General features: G+C 38.5%; 1 protein-coding gene across 1 annotated transcript in view; it reads right to left on the bottom strand.

Annotated features, from left to right (window-relative positions):
• Positions 1–24,190, bottom strand: part of LOC139950573 (uncharacterized) — a 45,547-nt gene extending 21,357 nt beyond the window's left edge. The window contains exon 1 of the mRNA XM_071949322.1: positions 24,086–24,190. The gene's annotated coding sequence lies outside the window, so the exon portion shown is untranslated. The remainder of the gene's footprint in view (positions 1–24,085) is intronic.
• Positions 24,191–27,854: the final 3,664 nt, after the last annotated feature.

Genomic DNA, 27,854 nt, shown 5'->3' with positions numbered 1-27,854 from the left:
GATTCAACTCAATGATGGAAACAATATTTGATTGTGTGTGTATAGATTCCGTATGTCATTATTAAAAGCCTTGTTATTCCAGTTCGTTGAGTGCCCAAATGAAGGGCGTAAGGCTTTGTGGCCTTTCTTCTCAGGCACACAACGTTCTCATTTGTCTTATCATAACGTGTACGTGCAGTTTGACCCATCTCACAAAATGGCGAATGTGGCGGGCAGTGCCCGCGTGTAGCTTTGTTGTAATGGGTCAATTTGCCTACCACTCCTGTCCTGATGAACCAAAGGTCTAAAACCGGTTCCCAATTATGAACATCATTTTAAAATTTAGGTGCATTAACTTTTAATATCTTAAGTGGTTCAATGAATTATTTACAAACATCTGTACTGTGGTTGAAATTGGAACGCAAGTAACCTCGGTCAGACCTTGGTTAAGGTTTCTTGAAGGAAGACTTTATTGAAAGAATACAGATGAATGGTTTGTCAGGGATTGGGTTGATGTATCGATTGTAGCAAATCGGTAACATGAAACAGGCCTACCGAAACACTCATAAGTTGCGAGATACGGAAATAATAGGCTATAAGCTTTCTTAACAAAAGAGGATACACCTTTTGTAATAGCTCCTAAAAATACACTGGATAAAAAATGTACTGGATAATCACCGAGGTAATCAGAATTTTAAGGATTGAGGTTAACACCAAGGTAAACACCGAGGCAAGCATCGAGGTTAACACTGAGCTGAACATCAAGGTAAACACTCAGCAAAAACTGGGCTTAGCATCAAGGTATAAACGTCGAGGTAAACACCGACGTAAACACTGATATAAACACTGAGGTAACCACAAAGGTAACCACTGAGGTAAACACTGAGGTAAACACTAAGCTGAACACCGAGATAAACACTGATATAAACACTAAGGTAACCACAGAGGTAACCACTGAGGTAAACACTGAGGTAAACACTGAGCTGAACACCGAGGTAAACACCGAGGTAAGCACAGTGGTTAACACCGAGATAAACACTGATATAAACACTGAGGTAACCATCGAGGTAACCACTGAGGTAAAAAATGAGCTAAGCATCGAGGTAAACACCGAGGCAAGCGTAGAGGTAAACACTGAGCTGAACATCGAGGTAAACACCGAGGTAAACACCGAGTTAAACACCGAGGTAAACTTTGAGGTAAACACCGAGGTAAACACCGAGGTAAACCTCGAGTTAAACCTCGAGGTAAACACCGAGATAAAATTCCCGAGGTAAACACCGAGGTAAACACCGAGGTAAACACCGAGGTAAACTCCCGAGGTAAACCTCGAGGTAAACTTCGAGGTAAACACCGAGGTAAACACCGAGGTAAACCCCGAGGTTAACACCGAGGTAAACACCGAGGTTAACACCAAGGTAAACACCGAGGTAAACATCGAGGTAAACACTGGGCTGAGCGTCGAGCTAAAGACCGAGGTAAACACAGTGGTTAACAGCGAGATAAACACTGAGGTAAACACAGTGGATAACACAGAGATAAACACTGAGGTAAACCCCGAGGTTAACACCGAGGTAAACACCGAGGTAAACACCGAGGTTAACACCAAGGTAAACACCGAGGTAAACATCGAGGTAAACACTGGGCTGAGCGTCGAGCTAAAGACCGAGGTAAACACAGTGGTTAACAGCGAGATAAACACTGAGGTAAACACAGTGGATAACACAGAGATAAACACTGAGGTAAACCTCTCGGTACATCGAGGCAAACACCGTGGTTATCCATGTTAAAGGCAGTGGACACTATTGGTAATTACTCAAAATAATGATTGGCATAAAACCTTACTTGGTAACGAGTAATGGGGAGAGGTTGATGGTATAAAACATTGTGAGACACGGCTCCCTCTGAAGTGCCATAGATTTCGAGAAAGAAGTAATTTTCCACGAATTTGATTACGAGACCTCAGATTTAGAACTTGAGGTCTCGAAATCAACCATCTAAACGCACACAACTTCGTGTGACAAGGGTAATTTTTCTTTCATTATTATCTCGCAACTTCGATGACCGATTGAGCTTAAATTTTCACAGGTTTGTTATTTTATGCATGTTGAGATATACACCAACTGTGAAGGCTAGTCTTTGACAATTACCATTAGTGTCCACTGCCTTTAATTTATATTATGTGCGTTATGATTTTGATGGATATCGCCTTTTAAGTGTGATGTGTTATTGTCCATTACATTATCCTAATACACGAGATCTACGGCTTTACGTCCAATCCTAAGGACAAGATCGTGCCTTTGGAATGAAAATTATTTAATTGAAGCGGTATTTATATAATTTGGCCTAGAGAGATAGAGAGAGAAAGACAAATGGCATATAAAGCTTCTAATAAAGGAACACGTTGCTTTGGATCGGTCGAGTTGGTCTTAGTAAAGCGTTTGTAACCGTTTGTTATGAAATGCATATGGTTAGAAAGATGTTTAAAAAGTAGAATACATTGATCCACACAAACACACATCGAAATTGCATGGTTTTCTGTTACCTCGTCGACTAACACGGTCGGCCATTTATGGGAGTCAAATTGCTGACTTCCATAAATGGCCGACCGAGTTAGTTCGCAAAGCAAAAGGAAAACCACGCAACTTCGAGGCATGTCTGTGTGGATCATTGTGTTCTACTTTTAAAACATCTTTCCAACCATATGCATTTTATAACAAACTGTGAAAAACGTTTTTTATAGACCAACTCGTCCGATCGCAGGCAACGTGTTCCTTTAGACATACCAAATAATAGTAAGTTGGAACTCTTGAACATTTTATGACAATCTTCTAAAATATCATGTTCACAACTTCCTTAATTTCTAGATTTTGCCGACATGAGAGTTGAGGTTACACTACAGAGAGATGTTTCCGTGGGCGACGGTGTTTCGGATCTTATTTCCCTTTGTCAGTTCCTGTTTTTCCGTTTTACAAAGAAGCGTGTTCGCCCAGTGGCAATAGAAACATGCATCAGCTGCAGAAAGTGTAATTATTTCCATTTTGTGCTCAATGGAACAATACGAACGACTGAGATCAAGTTTATCATTCAACTTGGTTTCCCCTCAAATAACACAATTTATCTGTTCTACATCTATGTGGCAATGTTATTAAATGTTTATTTTTTTATCTATCTGTTTCACTAATTTTAATTAACTAATAAAATTTTATCAAATAAGTAACGAAAGATGTTTTTCCCCCAAAACTGTATTTTACTTAAAGGAACACGTTGCCTTGGATCGGTCGAGTTGGTCTTTTGTAACCGTTTGTTATAGAATGCATATGATTAGAAAGATATTTTAAAAGTAGAATATAATGATCCACACAAATATGCCTCGAAATTGCGGGGTTTTCCTTTTACCTCGTCGACTACCACGGTCGGCCATTAATGGGAGTCAAATTTTTGACTCCCACAACTGTCCGACCGTGAGGTAGTTCGCAAAGCAAAAGGAAAACCACGCAATTTCGAGGCAAATTGTGTGGGTGCACTTTTAAAACATCTTTCCAACCATCGCATTTAATAACAAACGGTTACAAACGGTTACACACCTATATTCCGACACCCCTATGTTCCGACACCCCTATGTTCCGACAAGTTGTTTTCGCACATTATTACTCAGTTGATCAATAACAAAAACACAACTTGTATTACGCCAGGTTTCCCAGTAAATTTCGGCCGGGATTAGGTTTGAACATTCATAAGATGAATTTGTGCGGTTTTAAAAAGTGATGGAATCACGCATGCTTTTTTGGGGGGTTATACACATGAGTATGGCTCCCCGAGGTAGCTGGCAATAAAATACTCGGTACTTCGCTATTGTTAGGTGCGTGTCCGTGTTGATAACATTTCATGAGCCTTCTGCTAAAGAAACCAAAGTTGCAAAATTTTAATAGCATAATAACACTTGTTTTACAAATTAAATTCCTTTGTGGGACTACATAAAGATAGGTTACCGGTACGTTCATGGACTAAATTGCGGTCATATAGTTTCTTCAAGTTACACCGTTTTTCAAAAAAAAAATAAAAATGGCTAACACAAAATATTGGTACAGGTTGTCGGAACATAGGGGTGTCGGAAAATAGGGGTGTTTGGGTCGTTGGAATTTAAGGGTTGTCTTTTTATAGACCAACTCGTCCGATCCAAGGCAACGTGTTCCTATAAAGGTCACAAAGTGAGGCCATGATTCAAAGAGAGACCGCAAATAAACATGTACCAGCTGAGCTTTACTATAATGACGTTCAAAATGGAGTTCATGTTTTTCAAACATCAAGACTTCGAGAAAAACAGACACGTAAATATCTACTTTGGAACCGCAATCATGACAAAGGATTGAAACTAAAAGCAGTCTCTCTCAGATCTTATAACAAGATTGGACGGACAATAAACCCAAGCTCAGCGATAAATAAACTCGACAGGACAGGATAGTAGAAGCGAATGAATAATAAACCAAATCCCTCTGCGACCAGGTTTGACCCCCCCCCTTTCCGAAGCAAGCCCGTGAGACGTATCAAATAGCAATGATGTACCAGCATCTTAAATGAGAAGTGATTGCATTGAGTCCAGGGCAATGATCCACAAGGTGTGACTGACCGATGTACTTTCTTAAAGGTGCATCACGGACGAAGCAATGATTAAGTTGCTTGCTTAAGAACACAAGTGTCACTGCTGGGGTGGATTTCACAAAGAGTTGGGACTAGTCTTATCTCGAGTTAGGACCAGTTACTCGTCCTAACTTAGGACTATCCATGCAATTTGTATATCTCCTAGGACTAGTTTTAACTCTTTGTGAAATCGACCCCTGGAACTCGAATCGACACTCTGCTGATCCAAAACACCGCAGAATTTGGTACTCTTTACCGTTCGGCCACGACACTTCCAAATTGTATGGCAGGTATGAGACTTTTGCATTAATAACGAAACAAAGCAAGGAATTATGCACAGTTTGAGCATGGAGGTATAGTCGGAGCATGGATATAGTTTGATTATGTAATGAGAAGATGGCTACAGATTGCAGATTTCTCATTTCAAGAAACAAATACGTAGAAAAATGATAAGTGATAATTTTGAAAACGTATGATTTGTTTCAATGTCCATTGCTATGTTACGTATGCTTTTTGGGGATGTAGGGCCCTTGGATTAGGGCAAGAAGGCTGAGACTAGCAGGTCACTGTCTCAGACATGCTGAGCTGGCAGCGAGCAAGCTTGTGCTTTGGGCCCCTACTCAAGGTCACTGCTCCCGAGGTAGACCACAAACCACCTATGCGGACACCTTGTGCCGGGACTCTGGACTGCGTCGGGAAAAGCTACGTACAGCAATGGAGGACCAACGTGTTTGGAGGGCCATCATCCGATGCTCCGCATCGACTGAATGAATGAGGGCCCTTGGGGATTTAATCTGTAAGGGCCCGACAGCCCCAAAACAATCTAAGACTGTGTACCATCATCAGGTGCCAAACAATCTAAGACTGTGTACCATCATCAGGTGCAAAACAATCTAAGACTGTGTACCATCATCAGGTGCAAAACAATCTAAGACTGTGTACCATCATCAGGTGCAAAACAATCTAAGACTGTGTATCATCATCAGGTGCAAAACAATCTAAGACTGTGTACCATCATCAGGTGCAAAACAATCTAAGACTGTGTACCATCATCAGGTGCAACATTTCCAAAATGTTTCCCCTGTTTGCCCCATCCACTATCAATACAACTGTACATTCAGGTACAATTCGAATGGACATAACAAAAATAAAAAAAAAAGTTAAATTTTCATCAGATTAGGTGGCCTTCCAAATCTTACACTTAATCTAGGATCTTACGTAACACGTCTGGTTTAAACGTAATTAAATGCTGCACTTGCAAAGAGACACAGCAAATCTACCTTTTCAAAATGTTTGCGCCAACTGTATGCTATGATGTTTTTGTGGATTTCTTTAATCTGTTCTTTTTGCCAGTGTGATAGTTTGTATTTAACTTGGCACATATTCACCCGCTGGGTGTTCAAGGCGCAGTAACCACCCCCGCCCCCTAAAAAAAGAAAAGAGAGAAGAGAAGAGATTTGAATTTTGTAGTATAAAGAAAAGATGCATTGTGCTGCTGGCTGATGAGTGTCGATACCTGAGTTGAATGAGGAGAGGCATGGAACTTGATAGAAGATTTCCTTAACGGAGTGCAAACTTGAAGTAGTTCAGAAATATAGTGGGGAGCCTTGCCATTAAGTGTTTTGTGGACAATGGGCATCAACTTGAAGATGATTCGTTGAGAGATAGGGAGCCACAGTCTAGTTGTTTCAGAACGGGGGTAATAGTGTTCACTAGCGGGAAACTAGCGGGATGCCGCGCTTCACACATGTTTGTGTGGATCATTATAAACTGCGCCAATAAAGTATCTAAACACTTACAAATAGTCAGATTTATCGGAACCTGAATTAGTATGCCAAAGAATAATTATTCATTTCTATTCACCGTTAATTTCTGCACATTTTGACACATCTTATGTTGCGCTACGATGTTGTTGGGTCGATTTATGGGTACTTGAGTGGCTTAAGGTCGAATTTCAAAAGTTGCAAAAGCCCCTATTCACCCCAATTCCAGAAGGGAACTCACACAAGCCTCACACACAGACAACATCAAGACAAAAGACACAAACTCGTTTCGTTTACTTGACCATGAAATTTATGGCTGTATCTTTAACTCTAAAACTGCTGATATCCTGTCCTCAATACTTGGTGTGTCCTCCATCACTGTTAACGGCAAGGAGTCGTCTTCTCATACTCCAAACGAGACATCTGATCTGTCCCTGGTCAATCCCCTGCCATTTCCTGATCAGGATGCGTCGCAATCCCTCGAGAGTGGTGTCAGGCTTGATGGACTTGTTCACTTTCTTCTGCTGCAGAAGTCACACTCGGGCGGCCACTCCTTGGCAGGTTGTCCACATTTCCCTGAGCTTGGTAGCCATTCCACCATTTTACTGACCGTCGCTGGTGACGTTCCAACTTGATGAGCTGCAGCTCGAATCGACATACCGGCTTCTATCAAACCAACGATCCGTCCTCTTTCCTGTTTGGTCAGTTGAGCCATCTTTCCTGTTATCTTGAAACACCTTTCCCTGTCTTACCATAATCAGGGATTCTGGCTCTTAACCCATTTTGTTGTATGCCTCCCATCTTTGACCCCTTTGCTTGGTAACTGACAATTATTGCTGATGTTCATCGCAACCGATTTATCCAAAACGCGACAAACAAATCATTTATAAAGGGCGGGCAAAAGAAACGCTGATCTTACTCGTCACAATACAACGATTAAGCTTGAATAGGGGCTTTTGCAACTTTTGAAATTCGACCTTAAGCCACTCAAGTGTCCGATATATCTGACCATTTGTAAGTGTTTAGATACTTTATTGGCGCAGTTTATTCAAATTGTCAAACATCTTTCTAGTCATATGCATTTCATAACAAACGGTTTAAAATACGTTTCACAGACAAACTCGCCCGATCCAAGGCACCTTGTCCCTTTATGTAAAAAACGTTTGCACATTTTGCATGAAATCGATGCAAAACTAAAATGAATGAAATGAGCACTGAGCGATAAACTCCAAACGCGAAACTAGATAAACAATTCTCATCAAGTATGACGTTTCAGACAGAAATATTTCAAGGGATGTTTTCTACTATCATCATCATCATCATCAGCGCCTGGAGTGCTTTGTTTGGTAGATACGTGCGCTATATAAGACTTCGATATTTTTTTATTATTACTATTATTATCATTAGGCCGTGTAAGTTTGATGCAAATCTGTGATCTTCACGATTTTGTTTCTTACCAATTCTGTAACGTTCCTTTCAGTACACATGAACTGTAATTCTGAAGATTTAGTTTCTGAATGTGAAGCTTATGTCAGTTATGTAATGTTGTTGTTGTTGTTGTATAACATTAGTTGTTGAATTGGAATGACGTCAAAAGCTATTCGAACGCACCGGGGCAGAACGGGGATGACCAAGCGAAGCTAAACGAACGCATCCACTATTTACCAGAGCCTGTAATTTCCATTGCATTGCTGTGTTTACCAGTGTCTGTGATACCAGTGCCTGTGTTTACCAATGCATGTGTTTACCAGTATCTGTGTTTACCAGTGCCTGTGTGTACCAGTGCCCGATTTACCAGTGCCTGTGTTTACCAATGCCTGTGTTTACCAGTGCCTGTGTTTACCAGTGCTGTGTTTACTAGTGCATGTGTGTACCAGTGTCTGTGTTTAACGAACGACCACTCACCGCTCTCGTAGTGACGTCGTTTACCTGGGGCCAGCCCCCAAGTGACACTCCACAAGCAGGGCACTGGGGGCTGACCTGGGGGAGCCCCTGGAATGACGTCAAAAGCTATTCGAACGCACCGGGGCAGAACGGGGATGACCAAGCGAAGCTAAACGAACGCACCCACTATTTACCAGAGCCTGTAATTTCCATTGAATTGCTGTGATACCAGTGTCTGTGTGTACCAGTGCCTGTGTTTACCAATGCATGTGTTTACCAGTGCCTGTGTTTACCAGTGTCTGTGATACCAGTGCCTGTGTTTACCAATGCATGTGTTTACCAGTATCTGTGTTTACCAGTGCCTGTGTGTACCAGTGCCCGATTTACCAGTGCCTGTGTTTACCAATGCCTGTGTTTACCAGTGCCTTTGTTTACCAGTGCTGTGTTTACTAGTGCATGTGTGTACCAGTGTCTGTGTTTAACGAACGACCACTCACCGCTCTCGTAGTGACGTCGTTTACCTGGGCCAGCCCCCAAGTGACACTCCACAAGCAGGGCACTGGGGGCTGACCTGGGGGAGCCCCTGGAATGACGTCAAAAGCTATTCGAACGCACCGGGGCAGAACGGGGATGACCAAGCGAAGCTAAACGAACGCACCCACTATTTACCAGAGCCTGTAATTTCCATTGCATTGCTGTGATACCAGTGTCTGTGTGTACCAGTGTCTGTGTTTACCAGTGTCTGTGATACCAGTGCCTGTGTTTACCAATGCATGTGTTTACCAGTATCTGTGTTTACCAGTGCCTGTGTGTACCAGTGCCCGATTTACCAGTGCCTGTGTTTACCAATGCCTGTGTTTACCAGTGCCTGTGTTTACCAGTGCCTGTGTGTACCAGTGTCTGTGTTTACCAGTGTCTGTGATACCAGTGCCCGGTTTGCCAGTGCCTGTGTGTACCAGTGCCCGATTTACCAGTGCCTGTGTTTACCAATGCCTGTGTTTACCAGTGCCTGTGTTTACCAGTGCCTGTGTGTACCAGTGTCTGTGTTTACCAGTGTTTGTGATACCAGTGCCCGGTTTGCCAGTGCCTGTGTTTACCAGTGTCTGTGTTTACCAGTGCCTGTGTTTACCAGTGTCTGTGTTTACCAGTGCCTGTGTGTACCAGTGCCTGTGTGTACCAGTGCCTGTGTTTACCAGTGCCTGTGTTTACCAATGCCTGTGTTTACTAGTGTCTGTGTTTACCAGTGCCTGTGTTTACCAGTGTCTGTGTTTACCAGTGCCTGTGTTTACCAGTGCCTGTGTGTACCAGTGCCTGTGTGTACCAGTGCCTGTGTTTACCAAGCTGTGTTTACCAGTGTCTGTGTTTACCAGTGCCTGTCTTTACCAGTGCCTGTGTTTACCAGTGTCTGTGTTTACCAGTGCACGTGTTTACCAGTGTCTGTGTTTCAGTGTTTGTGTTTACTAGTGTCTGTGTTTACCAGGGTAGTTTTTTGTGTGTACTGTGTATAAACAGTTAACATTAAAATTTAAATAGTTTACCCTTGCCTGCACTTACAAGTGCCAGGTATACCTTTGACCATCACCCCTTTCCCCAGCAAGTCTTAATAATTAAGGTCAAACAAACCTTGTTTTCTCTCAGCCACAGACTGACCTTGCCTCGCTCAGCATCTCAAGACTCCTAAAAGCATTTGTTGACTGATAATTTATTAAACCAATGAAGTGTGGACATGAAGCTGTGAGAGAAACGACAATACTTAATGGCTCCCACGTCCCTGGGATTAAGTATAGCACATAATGAAAGAATCTGCCAGACATCTATCCGTCAAGCATTCTTCATCAATCCGATTATAGATTTATTATGATGCAATCACGGATTTTCAAGGGGGTAACGAAATAATTAGATGTTTTTAATATTATTTTATCTTATTCTTAAGAAAATACTTTATTAGCCTTGAGAAAAGCATGCGCCAATACAATATGAAAACGATCCCATCTATATATTTTAGACAGCTATATTATGTCTTGTTCCCCTATTACGTAGAAGTTTAAACGTGCAAGGCGCAGTATGGTAACCAGACTATTTTTTTTGTAACAACCCAAGATCGTCCCTAACATCTTTACACAACAAAGAATGATAAGAATATAAGATTAACATAATGATAAACATTCCAAAAACACGATAATTCAAAAGGCGAGAATCATGTTAAAATGTAAAAAGTTATAGAACAACTACCAAGGCGTTACGATAATCGCTTCCTTCTTCCTTGCGGCAGTCGAAGACGGGTTTAGGCCTACATTTTGCATTTTGTTCAATTGTTTTGTTATGAACACTAGAAATGTACACAACTACACCGTCATGGACACAAAAGGATGTCTTTACAATATTCTATTTAAATGTTAGTAAATATTTAATTGAGGTAAAATAAAAATGAAAACCAGTACATAATAGGCCCACACAGTTTTCCGGAATTGAAACTTAGCGGTTCTGCCGCGGCGAGTTTGAGGAGTTTATAATTTGAAATTGTTACAGGATCTACCTTTTCTATGATTGGAAGTAAACCTAACTCAAGTCATGCAGGTGATTTATCCGAATCAAACAGGATTCCGCAATGTATACACATACATCGTCATTGCCATACTAGTTAATTGTATTCACAGTAAAAATCTTATTTTAAATACCAGACAGATTAAATAAACAAGGAAGAAAGTACACAAATTTCACGGACCGCAATACTTTTTAATGTTTGAAAATGACAAAATGTGATGCTTTCTTCATCGACCGTTTTACTTTACTCCGAGATTACATTCGTATGTTTTTTTTTCTTCTATAGACCATTGAAGCCAGTGACATCTCTGGAAGTTCTAATTACTATCAAAATTGTTTGTTATCCAGCCAACTGTGAAACACAACTTTATCTATATACGGCAGCACTCGGTACTGGCGTTTTGATTTTTGCTTTGTTAAATAATAAATTACTTTAATTTCCCGTTCCTGTTTTTGAGAAGCGAACGTTGAATAGAAAATTAATCATCGATATTGATGCAATAACTTTTGTATCGCCACCGAAGAAGAAGAAAAAGGGAAACAAAATACTGTGAACAAGAACTGTGGATGACCAAGGGCATTATAACAAGTTTGTTGAACGGCAAATTCATTCAACATTACAATGTGTAGACTTTACCCCCCCCCCCCAAGAAAACAAAAACCAACGCGACAAAGGATTGATTTAATTAATTGTCTGGTGAAAGATGGGGAAAGGACTGGAAAATAACGAACGCATTTTAAAATAAACTTGGAAAGGTATACTGAACATTACCATTGCGATTTCGAGATGCAGCCTGGAACACATTGTGATTTGTGATTCCTCTATCCTTTCAATAAAACCTTGCATGGGACTGTAGAAGTACGAGACTTGGTTATAATGGGAACCAAATAATCCCGAAATGCCCCGCAAAACGAGCGAGACATAGTCTGGTCTAAAAATAGCGGTTTCAAACTCAATTTTCACAAGATTTGAGACGCACACTAATGTCTATTTATTAATGCAACCTTTTGACTGTACCTTGTAAAGCCACACGAAGATAAAAACATAATCACAATTCAAGCCAGATAGTTCACGCAGGCAAGTTCTTCTTGGTCATTGCCATAGTGCTTCTGAATGACCGGAATAAATAAATACAAACAATTTACTCATAAAATTTGCTTTTACGTTTAGAGAGACAAAATGCCAGACATTTCTTTGAGTATCAAAAAGAAATCAAATAGATTGGACAAACCTTTGCGCAATATCAACGTGAACCAAAACTGAATCACAGTTTATTACAATTTTCCAAATTGCTTGATTTTGACGGCGATCATACCCCGACTTGACAATTTTTATCGGGGTGATTGGCATCGTCTTCGTAAGGTCAAAACAACAGTTGATGATGATATAGTCAAAGCCTTTGCTTTATACATTTTGTCTTGTTTGAAAAATGAAAAATAAACATTCTTAATTTGTTTTCGTGGAAATGCCGTCCCGTATGGAAAAAAGTATGACAAATAACCACTAAAAATGCTTTTAGAAAGTAATGGAGACTGCTCTCATGGAAATATAAGCATGAATAATACAACAAATGTCGATGGCATTTATTGGATTTGTGTTATTCTAAAAAGATGAGGTATATTTAGATGTTTTCTTTAATGTGTTTACTAAAGGAATGGGAAGCTGCTCAAGATGAGGAGAGCGAAGTGCAAGTGGTTTATTTTCTTTGTATGGGCCATTCAACCTAACAAACTTCACAACGCGGGAAAAACATACTCAAAGTTTTAAAGGTCTAGAATCAATTAAAGGCTTTCACCATCGAATTTAGAAAGACATTAAAGGGACAAGGTGCCTTAGATCGGGCGAGTTGGTCTGTGAAACGTAATTGAAACCGTTTGTTATAAAATGCATATGATTAGAAAGATGTTTTAAAAGTTGAATATAATGATCCACACAAACATGTCTCGAAATTGCGTGGTTTTCCTTTTACTTTGCGAACTAACACGGTCGGTCATTTGTTTGACTCCACATTAATTAATTGGCGTGCCGTGTTAGTTCACGAAAAACCATGCAATTCGAGGCCTGTTTGTGTGGAGCGCCATATTTTACTTATAGGTTTTCTAACCTTTCATAACAAACGGTTTCAAACGCTTTTCATAGCCCAACTCGCCCGATCAAACGCAACGTGTTCCTGTAAGTGACGTCTTTGCATGTGCATAATAAAGGTCAAAAACAATTCGAATCAGTTTCAGGTGACTTTTAAAAAACACCAGATTGTTAGGTAAGGAGCGCCTCAGAGTGAGTGGGCAGCAATCAGTAACAACCATAGAAACGTGTGCGTATAAAAGTTAATTTACCTTGTTCAATTGTATTTCTTACTGGTGCTTGACTATCCTTCTATCAGGAAAGAACATTTAAAGACACTTTTGGTTGTTACTCAGAGTAATTGTTAGCAAAAAACTTACTTGGTAACGAGCAATGAAGAGCTGTTCTGATAGTGTAAATTATTGTGAGAAACGGCTCCCTCTAGCTTTTTGAAAAAGAGGATTGTCACTCAAAAAATTAAAGACTTCAGGCCTGAAGCCTTTTACTCATCTGAAAGCACACAAATTTGTGCAACAATGTGATTTGTTGTTCTCTTGAAACTTCGATGACAAATTCCACAGATTTAAAGCTATTTTATGCATATTTATGTTGGGACACGGCAAGTGAGAATACTGGAGGAAAAAATATAGCAAGATTACTTCTTTCTTTCTGAAGTACAAAAAGCAAAACAAGAAGGACATCTGAGACGTTTTATCGCAGTGAAGATGTTTTCCCAGTAAATGAAACAATTCCAGCTGGGTGTGGTTTTGTTCTCTTCTACTAAAACAATACGGCGTAAAGGTCTTGTGTGCATTGCTGAGGTCACATTATTGTCTCTGTATAATAGAGAGCTGGTGGAGAGGTCTTAATCTTTCCGTTTTGTTGTAAAGTTCGGATAATCCGTGTGTGTTTCTGTTGGTTTGTTTTTACATAAAAGAGTGGTTTAAAGTGTAAAAGGCAACGGTTGGATCTAATTTTTTAAATTATGTTTAATTGAGACATAGTTTAAAGATTCCAGGTTTTATTTTTTCTCTGTCAGAATTTCAACTAGCTAATGTTTTATATAATAAGCTTTCGTTTTCCGACAATAAGTGGTAGTTAATTAACAACCAAACATTCATTATTTTCTGGGTCCCATTACAATCTCATGTCAGTCAGCCAAGTGAAAGTTTGGGCAATGTGACATGCATGTATTACGCTCGTAGCCCATATTCAATGTTTTTGTATGTTTTGTTTTGTATTCAACTAGTATCATCTGTTGATAAAGATCTTTTTCAAAGAGAGGGACATTATGAAAGATGTCTCAATGGTCAATCCTGTGCGCCGCGAACGCAAACATTGTTCACATCGGTTTACCTATATAAGATGGAGACTTAGTGACGCCAATGCAATGTTGGTGCCGTTATCAAATTTGTGAAAATAATACGTGGTTAATCATTTGGAAAGTATGTTCAAAAGGCAACCAATACCTTTGGTATTGCTAACCCTTGGATTGTTTTTAACCCTATATATTATATACAATAACTGTTACAATTAATCTTTGAACAATTCAAAAGGTGGTCACGTTTTGGAGGTTTCGCTGGAAATCCGGAGATGGCCATGCAGGATCTGATAAACGTTACGGCGGTAACGCTTCTCAGTTAAAAATTGTATTAGAACACACCCGCAAATCACATGTGCTTATTTGATTGCAGAATTAACTATTTTATGTTAAACGTGAACGACGTGAAAACACATTCCTCTTTAATGCAGGCCTAGACTGGGTCCAATTTCATAAAGCCTGTAAGCAAACTGGTTACCAGCCAAAATATCACATTGCAACTGGTGCCCACTCATTCTTTGCTTAGCAAAACAAATTGCTAAGCAGTATTGTTGTCTTAATATCTTGATAGACTTTGCGGTCCAGGTAACCCTTACCCTAAACCAGTGCGCAAAACCACCGACATAACGCTCTAAAAAAAAAAAAAAAATGCAAAATGAATTCTCCGACTGGAAACCCTTCATTTCTTAATCCATGATTTATTCTCTGCATTCTTGCTATTTCGGTGTGAATAGATGTTTTGTTGGTTGACCTTGATCGCGCACATCTAAGCAGAAGTAAGAAATCTAACTGTTGTTGTTTTTGTTGTTATGTTGTTGTTATTGTTGTTGTTGTTATGATGTTGTTGTTGTTCTTGTTGTTGTTATGTTGCTGTTTTTGTTTTCACGATCGAGTTGTTAAAGACCACAGATGTTTCTTAGAAACCATGCTTTATTCAAAATAACAGACTTCTGGATATCAGATGGCTCGTCTTGAAGTGTGTGAATTGTTTGCACGGTCCAGCGAGCAAACCTTGTTCCCAGACAATTATTGTTCATCACTTTAACGTTTCTCTAGAATTATAATTGCTCCATAACACAGCATTACTATAATGCGTTTGAGGTGTAGGCAGTGAACGTGTTTAATTAAGCCTTAGTATATAATGCAGTGTCTGTACACAGTGTCATGGCGGAGTCAAGGTGCTTGGTTCCCTGACGTCAGACTATAATGAAATTCACTGGCTTTCAATAAGTGATGTTATACAGACTGTGAGTGATGAGAGAACATGGTTGCATTCAAACATCTTAGATTTTTGTTTTTCAAATATTAGAGAATATGTTTCTGAACAATAAAATAATTTGTTGAGTAATTGTTTTTCACGATTTATATGTTTGAAAAATAAATAAAGTTGTGTGGGTGTGACTCCGCCTTCCCCTTTTTGTGATGTCATTCGAGGCAGACTTTGCCTCGATCGAACATCGAACACACGTACGTGCAAGTACATTCAAGTCCTAGTCGTGAGTTTGTACGTTTCAAAAAAGGGTTTTTCTTGCATTTTCCGGCAATGTCGACCTGGTGTATTCCTGCTGGATGCAGCAAAACAACTAAGGATGGGGTCAGTGTGCCAGTCTTTTCCAGCGCTGTGCAGCAAACACTTCGAGCCGTCGTGCTTCGAGAATCCGGAATAAACTACACATTTTGACATGAAGAGAAAAGTTCTTTTCTAAAACATGACGCCATCCCAATAATTTTTCCAGCTAGTGGGGAAGTCGAAGAGGGTACCTGAAACACGTGACGAACCTAAAGGAGCATTTGCCTGACGTGAAGTGACTTTGAGGGCATGTTTTAGCTTGCGCGCGCCAAGCGTCACACTATCTTGTGTTCACGGTGTATTTCTGTCCGAATTGTCATATTTGATGACAAATAAATAAAACTAATACCATTTAGAGTTTATCGCTCAGTGAGCGTATTATTATTTTTTTTTTCGATGTCACGAAAATATTAATGTGTACACGGAATTTCACTAATTCCTCGTAATCCTGATGGCCGATCGATCTCAAACTTCCACAGGTGGATCACATAATGTGATTACAAAGCCACCAACTGTTTTTTTTTGCAAAAAAAAAACACAATTCTGTAAGTTCCTTTAAAATGAGAATTAGTACTGTGTGACTCGTCGTGCGGGGCCATGTAACGCAATTATTCGTATTGCTATTACCGCTTTACTAGTAAATTACATAAACGACAAAGCTGCATTGATCATTGCTATAGTTGTATAATGGAAATTGTCAAGAACTTTACAAACTCTTTTGCAAAAACATCTATCTGGGTTCGAAGTTGAAGGAACTGAATTTATTGCTAATTACGTGCGCGCAGATCGGATGCGTAAAGTCGGGCAAATTCAGTTGTCGTCTTTGTTATACAGAAAATGTACTGAGCAATTTCGATGTGTTAAGCGAAAAGCACCAGGGACCGGTCACTAACAATAACATAAACATGTTAGCTGATACACTGTTTCTGAGTAAGTAGAGAAAGCTTTCTATGGACGTGGATACCGGCACAGTCAAAATACACACAACTGCTAAAAGGCACTGGACACTATTGGTAATTACTCAAAATACCCATTAGCATAAAAACTAACTTAATATTACGAGCAATGGAGAGCTGTTGATAGTATAAACCATTGTGGGAAATGGCTCCCTCTGAGGTAATGTGGTTCTTAACAAAGAGGTAATTTCTCACTCAAATAATAAAAAACTTCAGCTGAAGCATTTTGTTATACAATCTAAAAGCACACAGAGGTATGCCTAATGCAAAGGGTGTTATTCTTTCATTCTTCTCGTGCAAATTATAACCAATTGAGCCCAAATGTTCACAGGTTTGTTGTTTCTTTTGCAAAATGTTGGATTACACGAAGTGAAGTCTTTGACAATCACCAAATGTATCCAGTGTCTTTAAATCCCAGACGTACATCACAGACTATGCTTACCAGAATAAGGATGTATACTCTTCTAGCCTAAACACCCTTTTAAATGTATAGTATCCATAACTGGGATCGTGCACTTGTTTGCTATAAGCAAGCTAGGCAACTTCTACTGCTATTTCCTGATAAAGTTAGTTTTACTGCCACGGCATTTCATCAGTTTCCAAACGTTTACATAACGTCATTTACTTAAACTAACGCCGCAAATAATGTGCGTTGAAACAACGTTATTTTATGTTATTTCGACGCTGTTACGCCCTCCCCATTAACCAAGAGTCAACGTTGAAATAACGTTGTGTGCCCATTGCTGGGAAGGTGTTCAAGTGGTATGCTCTGCATATTCTTCTACAACAAGTTAGAGTAGATCGTGATCATCATGCAAATACAGATTTGTCTACATCCCATTGTATACTTTCTTGATTTCCTTTTAATTTGAGCTGATTCTAAAACGTTCCAGTTCCCCTTTATGCTTGAAATACTGTTTTTTTTTGTATCTCCCTGTCCTCAACATAATAATATCTATACCGATAAATAATTCTGGACAACAACGTTGTATATCTAAGGCTATGCATTATTAACGACAAAGCCTCACATCAGTGTTTGTTTAAAGGAGAGGTGTGAGATGGATTGGATACGAGCTAGTGTTCGTCAAATCATTGTCAAATTAAGATAGTAGTTGGCAACTATTCATCGCTGTTTTTTTAAGAGCAAACTAATTCACATTCTCTCATTTAAAACCAAAATGAAAAAGAAAATACAACAAAACTTAAAAAAGGCTACAAAATCAAATTCAAGAAAGTTAAATCGCGAATTTTCATTTTAGGTTTATTTCGATAGCGACAAACTCAATATGCAACGGATCTTAAAAAGATTTTTTTTTATTTATTTTTGCAGCCAACAACAGCAACAGCAGCAAATAGTAACAACAAAAGCAGCAGCAACGCAACATCACAAAGAGCAGCAGCAACAACCGAACAATAATATGCCATGTTGTTATATATGATGTATCTTGAGGTTTTGAGTCAATACTCTTTAATCTTTAAAAGATCCACCACTTCGTTACGATGTGTTGTCTTGTGAATTTTGTATTTGAAATAAAACGAAAATATAAAGCGTTACCATAACTTTGGTACAGTATGATGCTACTTGAAAACCAATAAGGACTTAAAGACAGTGGACACTATTGGTAATTGTCAAAGACTAGTCTTCACTTTTGGTGTATCTCAACATATGCATTAAATAACAGAACTGTAAAAATTTGAGCTCAATCGGTCATCGAATTTTCGAGATAATAATTAAAGAAGAAGAAAAAACCTTGTGTCACGAAGTTGTTTGCTTTCTGATGCTTGTTTTCGAGACCTCAAATTCTAAACTTGAGGTCTGGAAATCAATTTCGTGGAAAATTATTTCTTTCTCGAAAACTACTTCACTTCGAGAGAGAGCTGTTTATCACAATGTTTTATACCATCAACCTCTCCCCATTACTCGTAATCAAGTCAGGTTTTATTATGATAATTATTTTGAGTAACTACCAATAGTGTCCACTGTTTAAATACATGCATTATTTCAATCACTGTAACTAAATTATTTCTTCCAAACACGGACTATGTAAACTATGTATGGTCTGTTTCTTGAAAATAATTGAGAATTTTAACTAAAATTCTTCCAAAAATTTCCCTCAAACTTGGTGATTTACCATCCCTTTTTATGTTTTTCTTGAAAACTAGAGAGTTTACATATACTTAAATTAGGTACCACTCCTTTATGACGTGTTTCTTTGGAACAAAAAGGAGGATTTGTAGGATTGTACTATGATTAACAATGCCTTTTTTAAACACCACAATGTATATTTTAGCCCTACACCGATGGGTATTAAGCACTGTATTGGTATATACTCGGGAATGTTCAGAGTATATACACATTGGTGTAAGGGTCAAGTCCAAATATTATCAAATCGGTTGGTTACTTAAAATAATTATTAGCATATTATATTTCTTGGTAACGAGTAATAATGGGGGAGGTTGATATTATAAAACATTGTGAGAAACGGCTCCGTCTGAAGTAATGTAGTTTGCGAGAAAGAAGTTATTTTTCACGAATTTGATTTCGAGACCTCAGATTTAGAATTAATTTGAGGTCTCGAAATCAAGCATCTGAAAGCACACAGCTTCGTGCGAAAAGGGTGTTTTTTCTTTCATTATTATCTCGCAACTTCGACGACCGAATGAGCTCAAATTTTCACAGGTTTGTTATTTTGTGCATAATGTTTAGGTTTTGGAAGTGTCGTGGCCGAGCGGTTAAGAGCACCGAATTCAAACTCTGGTGTTTCTAATCAGCAGAGTGTGGGTTCGAATCCCCAGCCGTGACACTGTGTCCTGGAGCAAGACACTTAACCATTGCTTCGTCCTTCGGATGGGACGTAAAGCCGTTGGTCCCATGTGTTGTGTAACGCATGTAAAAGAACCCAGTGCACTTATCGAAAAGAGAAGGGATTCGCCCGGTGTTCCTGGTTGTGGCTGCTTAATGCGCCGTAGCACCTTGTAAACCCTTATAATGTGCTAAATAATTGGGTCTCAGAATTCATCACTGCAATAACCTATCTTTCTGAAAGTTTGTATATACTCAGCGCCTTGAGTACCTTGTTTGGTAGATACGTGCGCTATATAAGACTTCGATATTATTATTATTATTATTATTATTATTATTATTATTATTATTATTATTATTATTATTATTATTATTATTATTATTATTATTATTGTTATTATTATTATTATTATTATTATTATTATTATTATTATTATTATTATTATTATTATTATTATTATTATTATTATTATTATTATTATTATTATTATTATTATTATTATTATTATTATTATTATTATTATTATTATTATTATTATTATTATTATTATTATTATTATTATTATTATTATTATTATTATTATTATTATTATTATTATTATTATTATTATTATTATTATTATTATTATTATTATTATTATTACACCAACTGAGAAGACTAGCCTTTGACAATCACTAGTAGTGTCCACAGTATTGCACCATCTCTTTGATGTTTGGATCTCTTTGATGATTTTTGGAAACCTTTTGACCAGGAATGAATGTACTCCTCTCCCAAAACAAGTGAGATGATTCCTTTAACACGTATCAATAGAATCGATCGCGATGTTTGGTTGATAGGATCTTGACATAAGAGAATCTTGAGACGAACGTGCCCCGGGAAATTTTACCGGTTGAGCGGACATTTTGTTAACCGTCAAATCGCTCTCCGGATAGGGCAAATAAATCGGTCGAGGTTACGTCTGTCTGCTCAATGCCAATGCAATATTTTGTTATGACTCATCTGGAATTAGATACAAATCTACATATCTGTAGGTGTCTGCTAAAATGTACTCGTACATTAGGCTTGTACATTAAGCTATAGAGTGCGTAAGGTACACAGCCCTGGTTATAGGTGGTTAATGAATATTTTCTACATGTACATGTTCCACAGCTTCAGAGTTTGCAGCAATGGAGTTGAAAATAAATAATTACCGGCCAGCGATAACCAAAATTATAAAAATTTGTATGAATTTTTTCTCAGTGTTGTATAGTCAAGTACTTTTCAGTCGAGTATCAAGTATTGAGTGCTTGGGTGGCAGATGTATAGTACTCGAGTACCGGTAGGTTGGGCTTCAAACATGTCCGTGAACCGAATATTTTAGGGGTCTTACAATACTTACATCATCGGTGTTGTTACATAGATACCCAAAAAATGAATAAAAATGTACACCATTATGGTGCTAAAATAAAACTTATTTCGGCAAAAAACATTATCATTGGTGCTACTTTTAAAACCATATTATGAGGTTAACTTTTACTCTGTTATCAGTAATATGCGATAACACCACTGGTGTTAATTTAACACCCCCAGTTCTTGAGTCCAACGGCCAAGTACCAAGTAGGCTACTTGGATCTCAGAGTGCAAGTGCAAGTGTAGGCATACGAGTACTTTGTTTTTAATAATAAGTCAATATTAATACAAATCTAAAAATGTGTATTTCCTTATATTCTGTTGCAACTGATGGTCAACAATTATGTGTTTGTACGACAACCACCTTTTCACGCACGAATACATTATAGGCCTATACAACTTCAACAATCAACTTCATTTTCCCGGGTTTTCTCTATTCCTTGCATGTCACGCGTGTATAAAAAAAAAAGTGGAAAGGAAAGAAGGATTTTGATGGGAGTACTTAAACCGGAGTCCGAGTACACAGTCGAGTATCGAGTCAATGTGACCATTGATTTCGAGTTGGATTCGTGTTGATAGGCGAGTAGTACCGGAGTGCCTAGTACTCTGCCTCACTGATACATTTAAAGTCACCTGGAAGTGGTATTTTTTCAAAATAAAGCTTTTTGTCACTAATATATGTGTTTTGATGAGTGGAATGTGAATACACAGTCTACTAAGGTTTTCAAAAATCCGTTCTTATGTTATTTACAAAATTAAGAGTAGACCCCGACCCGAGAGGGTGCTGTTCGTGACGTCAATCGAGGCAGACTTTGCCTGTAATGCGTAGAGTAAACACAATTGCAAAGTACATGTACGGACCAAGTCGTGAGTTTGTACGTTTATTTTTTTTTCCGGCAATGCCGACCACTGTTTTGCTGCTGAATGCAGAAAAACACTTTTTGAAATGTACCAACTCACGACTTGGACGTACATGTACTTTGCACTTTGCACGGTGTTTACTATACGAACTGCAGGCAAAGTCTGCCTCAATTGAAGTCACAAAAGGGGTAGGCGGAGTCAGCCCCCTAAACAACTTTATATATTTTTTAAACATATAAATCGTGGTCGTAAGCATATACTCTTATGTTTGAAAGAAAAACAATTCTATTTCCAGGTGACTTTAAACATGTGAAGTTTTCTCAGAACTATTCCGTAACTTTTAATCGAACTGGTTTAATGAAGTATAATGTGATCTTCATTTAAAGCATTGGTATTTGATACTCTCTCTTTAATGTCAATTTTGTTCCTCCTATACGCCTCTCTTAATATTTATGCATGACGTCATAATTCTTACCCAAAATGAGGTTATGGGCGCACGTCCCCAATCACTTGAGAAAGGCATATAAGTGTCGTTTCGGTTACATTTGTTTTAATAGGGTGTGGACAAAATTAAACGCACATTAGTCACGCAATAAATGTGTATAGGTAGATGCTGAAGTCACATTAAACCCAATGCTTGATCATGTCCTAAGTCAGATTCTCGTCTCATATCATACAAAACAAACAGAAACATTACTTTCTGTTCCCCTGTAGCTTTATTCGCACTACATTTTTGAAAGAAAGCTAGACACTTCTGCGGCTGCAACAATTAACGTGGTGTTTACACTTCTTTTGCCCGAAACACCGAATTGAAAATAATCGATGGCTTCATGCTCCCCCCACTCCATGATGGTGATGTTACACGGTAGCTCGATATAGTAAACCGATAGTTACAACCACTATTATAGCTACACGTAAATTGACAATCGCGGAAGAGTTGTTCAAAGGCACATGTCACGTGTATAATAGTCAATGAATAATTCATTATAGCCTATGCAGCAGGCATTCTCGCATAATGGTTGCTGACCTGTTCAGTGTGCAACATTGACATAAGAACAAAGAAGACGGTCTATGTTACCACCTGTTGTTATATGACCGCTTTTATTACACATCAATTTGGTATACTGTATTCACTTTTTTTCACGTGAAGACAATTTTCTATAAATTACATCTTGAAATTGAGTCATGGGTCTGCTAAAATTGTTGGATTTACTCATTATTTAATTTAACTTTAATTATTTATTTGTATACTTCAACAGTTATGTTCAATATCCTTCGTTTTATTTGATTGTTTCCGATGGGTCTTTTTATTCTGTTTTGTTTTACATAAATTTTTTAAGTTGGTCATCTTTCACATAATGATGACGTTCTATTTGAGTCTTGTGTTGACCACCATGCATGATTGAACATTATGTAATTTGGTTCGTTTCTGTTACCTTCCTTCATGTTCACGGTGTTTCGGTCCAAATAAAACTAGAACAATAGAATAATGATCTCAATATAGACATACGCATGCAGTTTATGCACTCTTAAAAAACTCCCGACTCGGGAGTTCCCCATCCCGTGGCTTCACCTATATCTAAGCATACCCGAATTTGTGCGCCAGTGTGATCATTGTTAGCAATTTTTACCGAATTCGGGTCATACTGATCCAGAAAAGGTTCAAGTCCATGGGAACAGGACGAGGGAGTCTACAGACACTGGTTTGAAACTATTGGAATGAAAATGTTGATTGGAGATTAACAAAAGTTACATCAAAACGTGTTCCGAAAGCATCACATCGTGAATATTCATGACCACATCGAGACGTGTGAAATTAGTCCTGCTCTTTCAGCATGTCCTCACATAGGTTCAACATGGAGTGCACCAATTATTACCCATTGTTAAGAAACGTCTACTTGATAATCGTTCATGTGCACAATACATGCAGACGTGCACTGCAGAATGATTAAAAACCCACGATATGCAATTACCATAATAGGAATTCCTTCGGTCTACTACATGTAAGTCTAGGATAAAGCCATATATAGCTCTATGAAGTCTACTTGGATCTACAAGTACTCTTCCATGAACATTTACTGTGTTATGGTTAAAATAATAATGCCTGTTTTGTCAAGCTTTATTAGATAAAGGTGCAGTATTGTAGAGAGAGTTAGATTCAAAAGACCATTACTCGTTACATATCAAACACCTTGAGTTGTAAACACAATTCTGATGTTGAAATGGTCTTTATGAATAGCAGTAGTCAAATAGAGAGACTTGACAACAACACACAGTTGAGAGCAAAATGCAATTATGCCAAGCTTACCATTTAGAAGACGCAGTGCTGTTGCAGTAGCGAACTCGACTTGACACGCGTGCTCCGCAATAAATGATGGCGTTGCTTTTTTTGATCATCCGAGCAAGGCTCCTGTTTGTGACACTGATGCCTGGTCTCTGCCCGTATCCCTTGTTACCATGACAACAGGAGGCAGTTGATTGGTGAGTGTTCACTGTTCCCGCGGTCTCGTAGTGAGTGGAGGTACAATGCAAAAGTCATTGCGAAACCCATCTGCGATGGTTTGGCAATCGAAGGCATAATATCGCCGCCGTGGGTAAACTCGATTGCTCCCGTGATCCGTCTGACAACGATGTCCCAATCAGAGTATTAATACGTTGATCACGCATACTTACCGCTCCCCGAGAAGATTCAGAAGGGACAAATGTACAGACTTGATGTTATTTAATTGGATTTTGAGTAAAAAGAAACCCAAAAAGTTATATATTATTATTAACGGAATTTCACAATAACTGAAGTATATAAAGGTGCGGTACTTGAAAAATATAAATAAAATCATTTTTTGCATCAAAAACAAGCAACCTTTGTTTGAAAGTTTACTTTTTTGTTCAAAGTGGCCTAGAAAAAGTTGCGTTATTGTGGTTTAATACCCTGTTGAAATACTCAACACGTTTATATTGGGCAATTCACAGTATAGGCCTATTATCAACATTTCCACACGGAGATACTTGAATGTAAATTACATAAAAGAATATCCCCTATATAAAGAACGTACACAGATAATATAACGCGGTAATTTCCTGCTCGCAAGACGCAGCTTATACCGACTCTTGAAAGTTAAACACAAAAGCAGTTTATCAAGTGCAAAAAGGGCCTTGGAGCTATTTTTATTTAGTCAAATATTTATTGAGAAAACCAAAGTGGGTGCGGCACGAGATTCCGTCCCTCGTACGGCGAACTGTGTACAAACAACTTGTGATAGCGCCCTCTTTTGAAATATCTTCCTTCAGCCCATGTTAATTCTAAATTGAGGGACAAAATCTCCGGCAGACAGATTTACCCCATCCATACCAGCATACGGATTGTAAGCTTGTGAAAATATTGATAATTGTGAACGGTCGGTAAACAAAGATTGAATGTTTCGTTCGCAGGTGGCTAACGTCGTTAAATTGCTACAACCACGGGTCATTCAAACCGAGAAGAAGGGACAATAGCTCAATCCAGAGCAACATTCCTTTGTGGAGATTAAAACTTAGGGAACTGCAACTTTTTGGTCCAAAAGTGCGTCATAATTTGACGAAAACAATTGTCAATTATAGCCAAAATATAATTGAGACGGAGTTCAAATTTGCACCAGCACACTCGGGTTGGATATCCGCGAAAAGCAATCGCGCAAATTCGGCTTCCACCCGGGCAGGGAAAAGCGACCTTCCTGAAAATCTGGAAATCGCGTTTTGACGGTGCAAATCGACCAAGTTGGGCATCCTGAACAACTTTCCTGTGTGGAGACATGCAATATTCGCAATACTTTCGGAACTGCAACTTTTTGGTCCGAAGTGACGTCATAATTTAAAAACAAATTGTAAATTATAGCCAAAAGTTATAGTGACAGAGTTCAATTAATTTGCACCAGCACACTCTGGTTGGGTATCCGCAAGTATTCGCGCCAACTCGGCTTTCGGGGTGGTTCAAAAGTGAGAAGTCTCCGTGGCAGGGAAAAGCTGTCATCTTAAAGGCAGTGTACACTTTTGATAATTACTCAAAATATTTATTGTCATAAAACCTTTCTTGATTACGATTAATGAGGAGAGGTTGATAGTAAAAAACATTGAGAGAAACGGCTCCCTCTGAAGTAATGTAGTTTTCGAGAAAGAAGTAATTTTCCACAAATTGATTTCGAGACCTCAGATTTAGAATTTGAGGTCTCGAAACCAAGCATCTGAAAGCACACAACTTCGTGTGACAATAGTGTGTTTTTTCTTTCATTATTACCTCGCAACTTCGACGACCGATCGAGCTCAAATTTCCACAGGTTTGTTATTTTATGCATATGTTGAGATACACAAACTGGAAAGACTAGTCTTTGACAATTACCAATAGTGTCCACGTCTTTAATGTAATAGTAAACTCTGGAAATCGCGTTTTGACGGTGCAAATCGACCAATTTAAGCATCCTGAACAACATTCCTGTGTGGAGACATGCAAAAAAACTTTGTTTGAAAATTACAACTTTTTGGTGCAAAAGTGACGTCATAATTGGACCCAAAGTTGTCAGTCCTTACCAAAAGTATAATAGTGACGGAGTTCAAATTTGCACCATACACTCGAGTTGGGTGTCCGCAAAAAGTAATCGCGCAAATTCGGCTCGAATTTTTATTTGTGTGTTTTATCAACTCTGGAAAACGCGTTTTGACGATGCAAATCGACCAATTTGACCATCCGGTGTGGAGACATGCAAAATTCGCAAAACTTTGGGAATTACAACTTTTTTGAGCAAAAGTGCGTCATAAATTGACCCCACGTCGATTACATACAATTGTGACGGAGTTCAAATGCTCGTGTCCAAAGGGCCATCGAGCTCAAAAACGTCTTTTTCACAAGTAATGGAGGGCTGTTAATATAAAACATTGCTAGAAACGGCTCGCTCCAAAAAATCTCCTGTTTTAGGAATCTGAATGCACACGAATTTGTGCGACAAGGGTGTTTTTCTTTCTTTCATTGTTCTCGCGCAACGTTGACAACCAATTAGTCCAGATGTTCACAGATTTGTTGTTCATGAATATATTTGGATACACCAAGTGAGAACATGGTCTTTGACAACTACCAAAGATGCCCAGTGCATTTAAATACAAACACTTTCTCAACCCTAGTTTTAGCAAGAACATCGACAATCCTCGATTTCTTTGTTCATCAATTCAGAGAATAATATCACCCGGGGTGAGAGTCATCACTAACGAACAAGTCTGAAACTTGTACAAATTCAAAGGTATGTTAAAATGATGCAATTTCTACCGTTTGGTAACCCCTGAGGTTATACATGTAGATTCCAAGAAGCTTTTAGGAACAGTATCCAAAGCACTATAGAAGTAGACCAAAGAGCAGCTGGATTTCTTTATTTGTGGGGAAAAATATTGTCTTATTTTCTTCACCAGTATGACATAACAAGTCTGAATTCAGGCAAAAGTCTGAACAATCTCATCCCTGTATCAGGTAAAATAAAAGTAAAACAATGTGTCCACGCCCTTCGAACCCATTGAACCCATAGCCCTCTACGCAATGATCAAAGACATCAATACTCGTCTCTGGAGTAAGTGTCATTGCTGACAAAATGGCATCCAAACTAATTTAAGGTTTTTTGAAATGATCCTCCTTTGAATTAGAAATTACAAGCAGCTTCTGGGAAAAGTATCTAATGCTATATTGATCACAGAGCAAGGTTTATCCTAAAGAAATTGTTCAGTTATTTTCTGCTAGAACAATGAAGGTCTGATTTCAGATACAGCCCTAAAAGAAATTCCTCACCCCTTTAATCTTTTGGTGCCGAAATTGCCGTCCTATACATCCGATTCTTTAAAGGCATGGACACCTTTTGGTAATTTTCCAAGACCAGTCTTCTCACTTGGTGTATCACCACATAATATACACAAAATAACAAACCTGTGAAAATTTGAACTCATGATTTGGTCGTTAAAGTTGGGAGATAATATTGGAAGAAAAACACCCTTGTCACACGAAGTTGTGTGCTTTCAGATTTCAGATGTTTGATTGCTGGACCTCAAAATCTTATTCTGAGGTCTCA

This window comes from Asterias amurensis, chromosome 18 (genome assembly GCF_032118995.1).
Source record: "Asterias amurensis chromosome 18, ASM3211899v1".
In the NCBI taxonomy this organism is placed as follows: Eukaryota; Metazoa; Echinodermata; class Asteroidea; order Forcipulatida; family Asteriidae; genus Asterias; species Asterias amurensis.
Note: the sequence above shows the minus strand (reverse complement) of the source record. Positions and strands in the feature narration are given on the sequence as shown.